Raw genomic sequence first — 13,521 nt, forward strand, 5'->3', positions numbered from 1 at the left:
ACCCAAAACAAGTCCAGGAGACATCAACACAGAAGAACCTGGAAGTAATACACCTGAAATTTTTGAAATGATAGAAACTGAAGTAAAGAAACAAGTCCATCATGCCATAGAAAACATCAAATCAGAAATAATGTCTCAGGTGAGAAAAGAAATGCAACAATAATGAAAGAAATGTTCAGCATATCCAAAGATAACATTGACAAGAAAATAGAAGAGCATAGACAACTCATGGAAACCTTCAGGGAACAATATAGGAAAGAACTAGAATGTATGAAGCAGATGCAAACAGATATCCAGGAAATTAAAAATTCCATTAGAAGCTTGCAAAACCACCTGAAAGAAGCTGAAGATAGACTTTCAGACCTAGAAGACAGCATAGCACCAATGAATGTGAAAGGAGGGATCTCTTAAAAACGACAAGGAACCAGGAAATAACAATTCAACAGCTGCAAAAAGAAGCAAAGAGAAACAATGTCAGATGAATAGGTATTAATGAAACAGCAGGTGTCAACACAAATAACATAAAAAGACTATTTGCAGAAATAATAGCAGAAAATTTCCCAGGCATGGAAAAAGAATTGGACATTCAGATAAGTGAAGCATATAGAACTCTAGTTAATCATAACCAAAATAAATCTACACCCAGACATATAGTGATCAAAATACCAGGAACTCCTCAAAAGCTCAGAATATTAAATCTGTTAGAGAGCCAGGGATATAGCTCAGCAGCACAAGCACCTGCTTGGCAACGCAGGGTCCTGAGTTCAATTCCCAGTACCAAAAATTAAAAAAAAAAAAACACCTCAGATTTCATCATTAGTCATTTAAGAAATGCAAATTAAAATAACATTGAGATTTCATCTCACCCCAGTAAGAATGGCTAGTATTAAGAAATCAACCAATAACAAATGCTGGCAAGGCTGTAGAGAAACATGAACTTTTCTCCACTGCTGATGGGGATGCAGACTGGTGAAGCCACTGTGGAAATCAGTTTGGAGATTCCTCAGCAAACTAGGTCTAGAGGTCCCATTCAACCCAGCTATTCACCTTCTGGGTATTTTCCAAGAAGATCTGAAAACATCATATCACAGCAACATATGTGCACCCACGTTCATAGCAGTGCAATTTGTAATTGCTAAATTGTGGAAGCAACCCAAATGTCCATCCACTGAGGATTGGGTTAAAAAAATTGTGGTACTTTTATATAAAGGAATACTACTCAGCTATAAAGGAAGATAAAATTGAGGCTTTTATAGGAATTGGTCATAACTAGGGACCATACTCATAAGTGAAATAAATCAGACCTGCTTATGTAAGCAATGTATTGTCTCACTAGTGTAAGGCCTGAAAGAGTGAATAAAAACTAGGAGGTATGATAGATATTGTATGAAAGGAAAATGTTCAAATGTAAAGGGCAACTGGGGTGTGGGAAAACAGAAGAGAAAGAAGGGGAAATTATGTAAGTGTGTATATACAGGATAGCTAACATAGTTGTACTACTGTCTTCTATTGCTCTACAGAAAGGAACAGTTAATGATTACTTGTTTCATCAATCTTGTATGTCTCTATTTGTTTTCCTGAGAAACAACTTTGAAGATATCAATAAGTAATACAACAACCATGGTTAATTTCCTACAACTTTGTCTGTAACTCTTTTTTGTTTGTATTGTTCTTATGCTATTTTGTAAATGGATGTCTGTCTACTAATATGTTTTCTTTCTTTTATTTTTTAAAATAAAAAGTAAAAGCTGTTAGAGAAAAGAAACATATCATGTATAAAGGAAATCCCATCAGAATCACAGCAGATTTCTCAACACAAACTATCAAGGCAAGAAGAGCTTGGAGTGAAATATTTCAGGTACTGGAAGAAAACAACTTCCAACCCAGATTGATGTACCCTGCAAAACTATCCTTCAAATATAGTGGAGAAATAAAATATTTTCATTGAGGTTTCATTTTATCTCAGTTAAAAAGTTATTATAAAAAATAACAAACATTGATGAGGATGTGGAGAAAAATACCTCTTAGTCACTGCTGATGGGAATATGAATTACTATAGCCACTAGAAAAATCAGCATAGAGGTTCCTACAAAAATCTAAAAGTAGAACTAACATTTGACCCAGCTATACCACTCCTCAATCTTTATCTGATGGAAATGAATCAACATACAAGAAAACCTGCATGCTCATTTTTGTTGTGGTGCTACTCACCATGGCAAAGACGTTGAATCATCCTAGTTGTCCATCAGCAGATGTATAGATACAGAAAATGTAGAATATATACACAATTCAGAATATATTCAGCAATAGAGAAAAATGATAGAATGTCATTTGTTGGAAAATGAACATCATGTTATGTAAATAAAGCAGACTCAGAAAGACATGCATCACACTTTTGTCTCATATATGGAATCTAAAAGAAAATAAAAACATGCCCTGAAAATGGAAGAGGGATTGTTATGGAATGAGAAGTGAACAGAGTGTGGAGAGGATAGGGATAAGAAAGGGTAGGAGAAAGGGTGGGTATGATCCAAGGCACGATATATACATGTATGGAAATGTCACAGAGAATCCTGTTAACTTGCAGAATTGATATGTGTCAATAAATTTCTTAACAAACATCACTGTATTTGTAAGCTTCTTAGCCTTTCAGTGAAGTGCTGTGCTACTTTGGTATGTCATAGGAGAGACAGGGTGGAAATTGGACACTGATGAGTGTTTGCACTAACAAGGCTCTAGAGAATGTGGCCCCATGGCTCCCTGTCTGGAGGGGCCCAAAGAGGAGCCTGTGCAGCCTCCTCCTGGTATTAGCAGCTCCTTGTTTCTATCAGTTCAGATTTCAAAATATAAATGTAAACCACTGCACAATTCCTGAAATCCTGGGTTATGTGGGTTTAGAGTATAAAACATATGTCCCAGGTTATCGCAAATATTCAGTACAGAAAGTCCCCTGTCTGGTCTTCTCTCTTCCAGATGATAATCCTAACTGAGAGCTGCAGGCTCTCCTTCAGCTATGGTCTTGCCTTCTGTTTGTCATCCTTGTTAATTTCCTGGGCTCCTAATCTGGAATCCTTATCTGTTTCCCTCACTTCTTTGTCTGTTCTAAACTAAGTTTGTAATTTTGCTTTAACCATCCGAGATTTGCTTCTGGTTGATTGCTATTGTGTTTATTATTCTTGATCTTGAATCTTCATTCCAGTTGATCACATCACAATGGCTGGTGGGAAGAATCTGAGCTCTTTCCTCCAACTTCCTTCCCAGTAGGGTGGTGGAAAGCAAAAAGCTTGAGCCGAACAGTTACAGGCTGGTTGGTTGTACTTTTGGAGTATTGTTTTTAGCACATTCAAGCCAGCTTATACCTATTGAGTGACATAGCAGATGAAGAGACATTTGAGGTAAGTAATGGGGTTTCATCATCTGGGATGGTGGAGAGGTTGCCCCCGGTTTCTGAAAACACTGCATTATTGCCTCAGAGATCTACAGTGCTTTCTTTCAGAGAAAAGAAAAACCAAAGGACACACTAGCAAGAGATACTCCACAAGGTATTTGAGTAGAGGCACAAAAAGATAAAATGTAAGAAGCTGGGGTTACAGTGGAGAGCTTGTATGAAATGAGTATATGTGTGCAGTACATAAAAGTGGCATTTAACTTGGGTAATTGGTAAACATACCTCTCTTATCTTGACCATGTTTGCTCCTCCTTTCCACCCCACCCTCCTATTTCTCTTCCCTAGATTCCCTTCCTATCTCCACAGAATATACCTCCCTGTTTACTACTCCCTTTTATTTTGTTTTTTTTTTAAATTATATTTTGATTTTTTCACATTAGAGAAATCACCATATTTAACCTTCTATGTCTGATTTATTTTACTTAGTGTTATGGCCTCAAGATTCATCTCTCTTTCCACAAATGAATCAACTTATCCTTCTTTATAGTTAGAATGGAGAGCTTAGAATCTACCTTTCCTTTTTTATTTTATGAAAAAAATCTCATAACAAAATAACAGGAGAATAACGATAGTTAATGCATTATGTACTGTTATCTTCCATGTGGTTACTCAGTGTACAAGATATGGGCATTAAAAATTCTCCAAGCAATATTAGCACAAAACTTTCCTTTCAATGAACTAAGAGATACTAATAGTATAACTACCTTGTATTTTTCCTTTTCCTTTTCTTCCTTTCCACTTTTCCCCTCCTTCCTCCCTCATCTTTCTTCTTCTTTTTCTTTCTTCCTTCCTCAAAACTTCTTACCTTCCTATCCATTCCTTCCATCCTCCTTTCCTTCTTTTCCTTTATCCTTCACTCTGCTCGCCTCCCTTTTCCTTCTCTTCACTTTGTTCTTCTTCTTCTCCTTCTCCCTCTCCTCCTTCTCTCTCTCCTTCTCTCTCTCCACCACCCTTTCTCATCTGATATTAACTGATTGATGTCATAGAAAATTGATGCCACTGAAAATCTTCCATAGAAATAGCCTGATCAGTCATTATACGCTGATATGTATGATGAAAGAGATGTTGTCCTTCCCTAAAATAATGTCCCTTTGGAAACCTGAATGGAAATTTAATGGACTTACTTGATAAAGGCAAGGCCTAGATGTCAGGAAAGCATGGGGTTGTCTGCCCATATGTACAACCCTCCTCTTGATGAGATGCATAAACTTTTGGGATTTAAGATTATCTCTTTCCCCCAGGACACGGTTATTAGAATGTACTAAGCCAGCAGTCTAATATCTGTGAAGCATCAGATTCCTCATCATGACATAGAGTAGCTGAGAAAATAACTAAGTTTGTGACTCTTCCTGATCTCTTAGAAAGGGTTGTACAAATACGAGAGATATGTTACTTAATTTAGTGAGTTTAGGATTTGGGGTAGATAAATACATAATGTTCTCAGCTATTTCTCTTGATAAAGTTGGAGTTATTAGCTTCAAAGTATGAACAATGCTTTGGTAAATCTATTAACTCAGAAAAATTTTTGTTGACCATACTCTGAATAATGTAAAAATGGAAAGATAGTTGCCTTAATGAACAGCATAGTAGTTTTTAGGCCAAATACTCTAGTTTTTAGTTCTTCCAAATCACAGTCAAAACTTTCTTCTTCACTTCAGTAATTTTCACTTTAGCCTTTTAACTGTGAATCAAAGGGAAAGATTATGTTAAATAACTATTCTTTAATCCCAATTGCACATCAAAATACTAAAGGAAGATTTAGTTTTAGTTTTAGTTTTCAAGTACAAGTCCCTACAATATAGTCAAGAGAATTTCAATTCAGTGTTTCTGAGGTGAGTAATAGGATTCTTCATTTTTAACAAGCATCTCACTTGATATTGGAAAACGGGTTTGCAAACTAATGCTTATGAATCTCTGGACCACATGATCTTTTAGGTTCTATACAGTTCTTGAACTACATTGTTCTTCTATAAATATAAATATACAAATGACAAGTGACACCGAAGCGTTAAAGTAGGAATTCTGAGGGATTAAAATTTAAATGTGGTAATAGAAATTGGTATAGTATTTGGAACCCAGTGCAATGGGTTTTAATTTTGTCTCAAATATTTATGAACTGTGAGCCCTTGTGAAAATTACTTCAACATCCCTACTCTCAGGTTTGTAATATGAAGAATAATATTCTCTGTAGCCTAGCGTTGTTTTAGGGTTAAAGGAGAAAATATGTCTATGTATTTAATGCAGACATATAACAAGGGACTAGGAAATGTCAACTACAGGAGGAGGCTGATGCCAATGACAAAGACTCAAATGCAGGATGTCATATTTTTTATTTTGGAAGAAATGATGATAAAAGAAAGAAGCATAAGTCCTTCATATGCCCTTCAATCTAAAATGAGGTTAGTATACGGATTTTTAAAAGGAAGAATTTTATGTGTTTGGGAATCATTTCTCAAAAGAATGTAAGGGTTGATTCATTGCAGTCTATCAATACACACATCCTATTGCAGCAAATGATTTCATAATCAACATGGCTATATCCTTACCTGAAAAGTATTCTTTGTATTAGAGGTTGAATTGAGGAAAGCACAAAAGAGAGGAAAACATAAGAGATTCTTTGGAGGAAGAAGAAGAAAGGAAGTAGGGTCAGATTGCAGGTAAAGTCAGGATTGGGTTTATAATAAATTTAATAGAACATTTGGGAGTCAGCCCGTACAGTTTTAGACTAAATCCAGCATCACACCTGTCTTCTCTAGCCTCCAGATACTGCAGAGTCATGGAAAATCAATCCAGTGTCTGAATTTTTCCTCTGAGGAATATCTGAGTTGCCAGACCAACAGCAGTTACTCTTAGGAATTTTCCTGTGACCTTGACTGGGAATGTGCTCATCATCCTGGCCATTGGCTCCAATCCTCACTTGCACACCCCCATGTACTTCTTTTTGGCCAACCTTTTCTTTGTTGACATGGGTTTAATATCTTCCACAGTTACCAAGATGCTAGTAAATGTACAGACCGACTACCACACCATCTCCTATGCTGGCTGCCTCACTCAGATGTATTTCTTTCTGGTGTTTGGTGATTTGGACAGCTTCTTCCTGGCTATAATGGGGTATGACCACTATGTGGCCATTTGTCATCCTCCCCACTACTTCACAATCATGAGCCCTCGAGTCTGTGTCCTGACGTTTGCCTTGTGCTGGGTCCTTACCAGCATAGTTGCCCTGACTCACACCCTTCTCATGGCTTGGCTGTCCTGCATTGCTGGGGAGATAGCTCACTTTTTCTGTGACATAACTCCTGTCCTGAAGCTGTCATCTTCTGACACCCACATCAATGAGTGGACAGTACTTGTCTTAGGAGGCACAGTCCTCATTGTTCCCTCTGTATGCGTTGTCATCTCCTACATCCACATTGTATCTGCGATCCTGAGGTCTGAGCCCCTGGTCGGGGGAACAAGGTTTTTTCTCCCTGCAGCTCCCATCTTTGTGTTGTCTGTTTTCTATGGGACCTTCTTTAGTGCCTACCTGTGCCCATCCTCTGTTGCCTCTGAAGAGAAGTACATTGTGGCAGCTGCCATGTACATGGTGGTGACTCCCATGTTGAACCCCTTTATCTATAGTCTAAGGAACAAAGACATGAAGAGGGCCCTAAAGAGGCTCCTTAGTCACAGAAAAAGTTTTTTTCCTCTTAGATATGGTGACAGTATGTTTGATGAAAAGTCATAAACTTGGATCCAGACAGACTTCAGTCTGGGGCCTGCCACACACTAGTCATAAGATTGTCATCAGCTACTTAAGTTCTCTGAACTTAAATTTCCTCATATACGAAATAGAATTAAGCATTGCTATCTCATAAGATGACTTGGAGGATTACCTGAGGTAAACCATGAATGCATCTGCTTGGTATAGTGATGAATAAGTAAAAGATGTTCAACAAATAAATAGTAGCTATTATCATTTAGTGTCATTCCTCATCCTTCCCCCAACTCAGAAGTAAAAAATCTTTTATCTAATATTAATTTGTTCAAGTAGTACTTATTGAATATTTACTATGTGCCAGGAGCTAAGTTTTATCTCTGTAAAAGACAGAATCTTTGCTTTCATGACTTTTCATTCCAGGATACTAATTTATCAGTCATTAAAATTTAGAAGCACTTATCTTGTTTACAGGACTAAATGGAGGTTAAAGGAAAGAAATAAAAGATAGAGGAACTCAGAATAAAGTTGCCCTTCAAAAGAAGTTCACATTTTAGATTTTCATGCAGATTGCCCTAGTTACTAACTTGCTAAGATTTTACCAGTAACTGTGTTAGATCTCCTTGCACTGCCTCTGCCCTCTGCTGGTTGGAAATATTCAATGGCAGTAGTCTTTTGGGGACTGTAGACAAGAATATTGAAACTTTCTTTGTTTGCAGATTTGCCTTCAGATCTGAAAGGGCACCAATAGCTTACATTAATTGCAAAGATAGAGAAAATGATATTTATGGGCACATCTACTTTCTTCTGTCTCTAAGAATCTTATAAATAATAAAAATTTTAAAAATTAAGGGTCATATAATTTCGATTTCTTACATCTGGTATGACCAAGTGCCCAATGTCTATCTACCTATGCATCCCCGCTCATTGCAGCTTGTTTCTCAGACTCAGCCTATGCTAAAATGTCTTATGCTTCCAATACTTTATCAGTGAATAATTACTGAGCATCTTTCATGGAATCAGGCTGTCTCAGACTTCAGCATTGGTGTCTATGTCAATCATTTAGACCAGCATGCTGCATTTTACTACTTGAGGATTCCATTCATTTAATGATCTGGAGCAAAAAGTTTGTTCTTCTGCATAGAATTCTTCTCCAGATATTCTACACAGGAGTCCCTAAATGAGGTGAGGATGCCATTCTCATACAACCAGAGCCCAAACTGGTCATAGCTCTGGAGTCCTTCTACCCTCATGTTTTTAGTCCATGGCTCTGCCTCTATTCTGTTGACACTTTTTGTTCTGCTGAAGATGGGCCACTGATAGTGTCCTGAGCCAGTCACCTCTAGCTTTCTTTTGTCATTTGTACTGGCAAAAATATTTCTGTTTCTCATGATTATCTTTCCCAGTAGATATATCTCTTGGCAGAATTCTAAGATTCCTGCTGATACAGTTGGTGGACATGAAAATAGCTAAAATCTGTGCTCATAAGACACATCTTAACACCATCCCTGCAATGCAGAGGAGACCCTCCAACCCTTGGGTATCTTAAACCTGCTGATCAGTCTGTCCCAATTAGCCTCACTTTGACTCATGGTGGTTTTTCTAGGTAACCTCTTGTTTCCTTCTTTATTCTGATCCTCAGGGATTGTTAATCCATTCATGGTGTAGCACATGTCTGAACTCTGTTTCGGGCTGGATTTAGTTTTTTCCCACAAGTTCCAAACAAAGATATATGACAGGGTTTCCATTTTTGATTCTCCAATATAATTCTGTAATAGCTGGGAGTTAGGACAGCTCAGAGCATAGAGAAGTTCATCACAGAACACTGTTGCCTGTCACTGCTCTTTACTCTAACATTGTTAGATTCCATCCAGCTAAGAACATTACTACTACATCCAGTTTCCAAATGTATTACTCCCTCGATACATCCCATTATACTCACCTTTGATCCTTAAGCTCAAAGTTCTATTCTTTAAGGTTATCCATTTCAAGCAAGGATGTGATCCTTGCTTTTGAGTAACTCACATTGAAGTGCAGGTTACTTAAAAACCTTTGCACTTGTTAATATGCAACTTTAGTAGGATCAGAGGTGGATGAAGAGGTTCCTGGTGCCCTTTCTTATCTAGGGTATTTTCTTTGTTTGTTTGTTTGTTTGTTTCTTTCTTTCTTTTGTCTTTTTGAGACAGGGTCTCGCTATGTAGTTCAGGTTGGCCTTGAGCTCACTTTGTAGCCCAGGCTGGTTTCAAACTCACAACTATCCTTCTGCCTCAGCCTACTGAGTGCTGGGATTACAGGCATGTGCCACCATGCCCGGCTTTCTTTCTTCTTACTCAGAAACAATTTTGAGAAAGCAGATGGTCTGAAAATTGTGTCTCCACTTCCTTAAGATAACTAAACCTAATTAAAACATTCGAGGTGTCGGCTTCCATTCTGTTCTCAAATTTCTTTTTACAGAGCTAGAAATCAAGAGCAAGCATTAGTTGTAGAACCTACTTCCCATCAGTTAGCATCTGTGTGCTTATGCCATGGTCTTCTTTCAGGCACACAACTTCTGTTGTCTGGATGTACAATGACTTTATAACTGAGGATCTAGGCTTTCCAATTCTCATGAATTCATTATTTGAGTAATAGTTTTCAAGCACAAATATAACCTTCCTTATTTTTCTCTACCCCACTCTCTATCAGTGACACCCTCTGAAATGCAAGGCAATGTCCAAATTCCTTAACAAGACATCCTAGCTCCATTACTACATATTCCTTGTCTTGATTCATGTCTTTTTTTGTTGTTGTTGTTTTTTGTTTTTTGTTTTTTTTTCCCTCCGGTACCAGGAACTGAACTCACGACCTTGCACTTGCCAGGCAGGCGCTTTGCCGCTGAGCTAAATCCCCAGCCCCTGATTCATGTCTTGATGCCCCCTTAATTAACACATATCTATGTATCAGTAACACTACGTATTTTTTAACATTTCCCTGAACTTATGCTAGTGTAATGTTCTGATTCACTTCTTCTCTTCTGCAAAGGCTGTCATTGGCCTTATTATGTGTCAGTCCTGAGCATTCTTCAATATTCAAGCAAAGAATCACTTACTCTGTAAAGCTTTTGCTGATATCTAAGGGGTATTAACTGTATTCTTTGTTGTGCCACTATCTATAGTTATATGATCTCTCTAAGCCTCACTTTCCTCACCTGCAATATAATAGATAATAGTAATGTATTCTTCATAGGATTATTATGCAGATTAAAAAATAATTCAGATAAAGATTTTTTGTCTGATACACAACATTCATTTATAACAAGTACAATCATTTGAAGTATTATCATATTAAGGTACTTTCTTTTTCTAAGGGAATACTCTTGCTATTCACAGTGGAAGAATTTTGTTTTCATAGTATTGGGGATTGAATCCAAGGTCTTGTATATGCTAGATAAGTAGTCAACATCCTCAGACCTTTTTATTTTATTTTTAGAAACATGGTCTCACTAAGTTCTTCAGTTTCTTCTTAAATTTACAATCCTTGTGTCTTAGCCTCTCCAGTAGCGGGATTACAGCTATGCTACTATGCTCATCTTCACTTTTTCAATTCTTACATGCTTTTTAGTCCACTTGTATTTGTTCTAGTAGAATGTGAGCTGTTTTATTTAGGTGGGGGACAAACCTCCCTATGCTTCATGATAAAGGATGGGTACACTGACTGGAATGCAATAAGTAACTTGCTAAATGGATACTGAGTGACAGAATCTGTAAGATAATGAAAGTATAACTATTTTCTGATAGTAACTCTAATTTTTAATTCTTATTGATAAATAAATTTATACATACATATATGATTGCTCATGATTCCATTTATAGTTTCTCCCTCCAAAAACATCTTGTATTTATAGACAATAACCAGTGCAATACTCCTGGCATTGTCTTTCTTCAAAAGCTAAGTGAATTTAATTCTTTACTAGGTCCTCTTCCACTTTCTATCTATGAACAAACAAGATGATTATGATTTAATTTAAAGCACATAATGCAAATTTTAAAGCCTCTGGCTTGGCAGTCAATGTGAGGCCTTCACCTGGGAGCTTGCTGGGTCCGGAGTATGGGCACGGAGTGGCAGGCCTGTGGGTGGGTGGGCCTGTGGGCAGGTGGGCCAAGGTTCCCATAGTGCCCTCAGTGCACTGGCTGCAATCTTGCTGTCCTGTCCCACCCCACTACCTTTGACCTGCAACCTGCCACCCCCACCCAGTGGGTTCTGTGCTGCTGCCTGGTGTTAGTGCTGGCCTCAGTACCCTCCCAAACCTTGGTGCCCTGGCTGAGCAGCTCAGGTTGACACTTGCTGTGCTCCTGGGCTGGAGCCTGGTTGATCAGTCCTGAGGATGGCAGGCATCAACCCCTGGAGCTCATGGGGTGCACTTATGGACCAGTGCTGGGGGATTGGTAGCAGTTGACCCTTGGGGCTCCTGGGCTCTCTATCCTCAGGATCCTGTGTGGCATGATTAGAGGAGAAGTGCAGCTGGGCTTCCAACAGCCTAGGTCCAGAGTGGATAAGAGATCTTAAAAGGAAGGCACTGATCTCAGCAGAGTATTTTTCAGGGAGAATAACCTTATGACATGAAGCTGGGAAGATGTCAATGGAATGATTCTTGGTTCTCCAGATTAGGAGTTTGGGGATATAAAGACCAATTAGAAGTGTACCACATGAACCCCAGCACAGCTCTGAGGCAAATGTTCTTCATGCAACAACAAGTAATGTCTGAAAGAGGTTCTGAATACTGTGAACTTTGGACAGAATATAGAGAGAACTTAAACTTTGTTCCATCTCAGAAAGTTTCCTAATTAGAACATTTTTATAAACCTGACACTCAGGCTGAAAGTTGGAGATTCAACTCAGCCATAATGTATGCAGATAAAATCACCTGTGGCAATAATAATAGTGACAAAGCATTTAATGAGCCCATTGAATCTGTTCATCCTATAAGAATGCAGACTGGACACAGTCTTTCCATATGTACTGATGGTATAAAATCCTTCAGTAATGTAGTACATTTTGGTGATCTTAAAGGAATGCATACAGGAGAAAAACTGTATGAACATAAAGGAATGCCATCAAATTCTTAACCAGAGTCCATCATTTAATGAAGACCCAAGAATTCATATTCAAGGAAATCAGTATGATTACAAAGAATATGAAAATATTTTTCACTTCTCATCCTTTATGAAACATCAAAAAATTGGTACTCTAGAGGAAGCATATAAATACAATGAATGGGAGAAAGTCTTTGGATATGACTCTTTTCTTACTCAACACACAAGCGCATACACTGCAGAGAAACCCTATGAGTATAATGAATGTGGCACATCTTTCATCTGCAGCTCTTATCTTTTTTTTTATTTTTTTTATTTTTTATTTTTATTTGTAAATGTTTGTATGTCTTTTATTGATGGAACAGTTCTTGGCATTATTGATTTCTTATTAGAGTTGTTTAAAGATAGATTTTTGACAGAACACACAGTTGTAAATAGACAAAATTCATATCATTTCAGCTGTCACAGGTGAAAAGGATTTTCTTTTGTTGCTCCCTTTTTCAATCAATATTGCAGCTCTTATCTTATTCAACATAACAAAATGCATGTTGTGGAGAAATCCTATGAATGTGATAAATGTGGAAAAGTTTTTAGGAAATGTTGCTAAATGGCTACTGAGTGACAGAATCTGTAAGACAATGAAAGTATAACTATTTTCTTACCAAACATGAACGGACTCACACTGGAATAAAACACTACAAATGTAATAAATGTGGGAAAGCTTTCAGCTGGAATTCTCATCTGATTGTACACAAGAGAATTCATACAGGAGAAAAGCCTCCTGTGTGTAATCAGTGTGGGAAGTCCTTTAACTGAAATTCCCATCTCATTGGCCACCAGAGAAATCATACTGGAGAGAACCCATTTGAATATAGAGTTTGTGGGAAGTTATTCAGCTGGAGTTCCCATTTCTTCGCTCACTTGAGAATGCACACAATGGAGAAAGCCTTTATTTATTTACTTATTTTTTAGTACTGGGAATTGAACTCACGACCTTGCACTTACCAGGCAGGTGCTGTGCCACTGAGCTAAATCTCCAGCCCTGAAGAAACCCTTTAAATGTGATGAATATGAAAAGGCTTTTCAGCCTCTCCCAGCACCCACACGCCCTGCGCTGAGTGAGCGAGTGCTCCGAAAGCTGCTGAACTGGTGGTTCAAGTCCAAGCTTTGCTCACACTGCCAAGGCTCCCAGCTGAAACTCGCTGAGAGAGCCAGTTATTTCCCATCGACTTCCTGAGGGGAGAGCAGGTGACCCAGGACACTGCAGCCATTACAAACTGAGTTTCTCCACTCCTGCCACCCAC

General features: G+C 38.0%; 2 pseudogenes; both read left to right on the forward strand.

Moving 5' to 3' along the window:
* The first annotated feature begins 6,224 nt into the window (after nt 1-6,224).
* LOC102022820 lies at nt 6,225-7,175 on the forward strand (annotated as a pseudogene).
* Nucleotides 7,176-8,604: 1,429 nt separating this feature from the next.
* Nucleotides 8,605-13,521, forward strand: part of LOC106148275 — a 10,993-nt pseudogene continuing 6,076 nt past the window's right edge.

The sequence above is a fragment of the Chinchilla lanigera genome, unplaced genomic scaffold (assembly GCF_000276665.1).
Source record: "Chinchilla lanigera isolate Chin_1 unplaced genomic scaffold, ChiLan1.0 scaffold00018, whole genome shotgun sequence".
Lineage (NCBI taxonomy): Eukaryota > Metazoa > Chordata > Mammalia > Rodentia > Chinchillidae > Chinchilla > Chinchilla lanigera.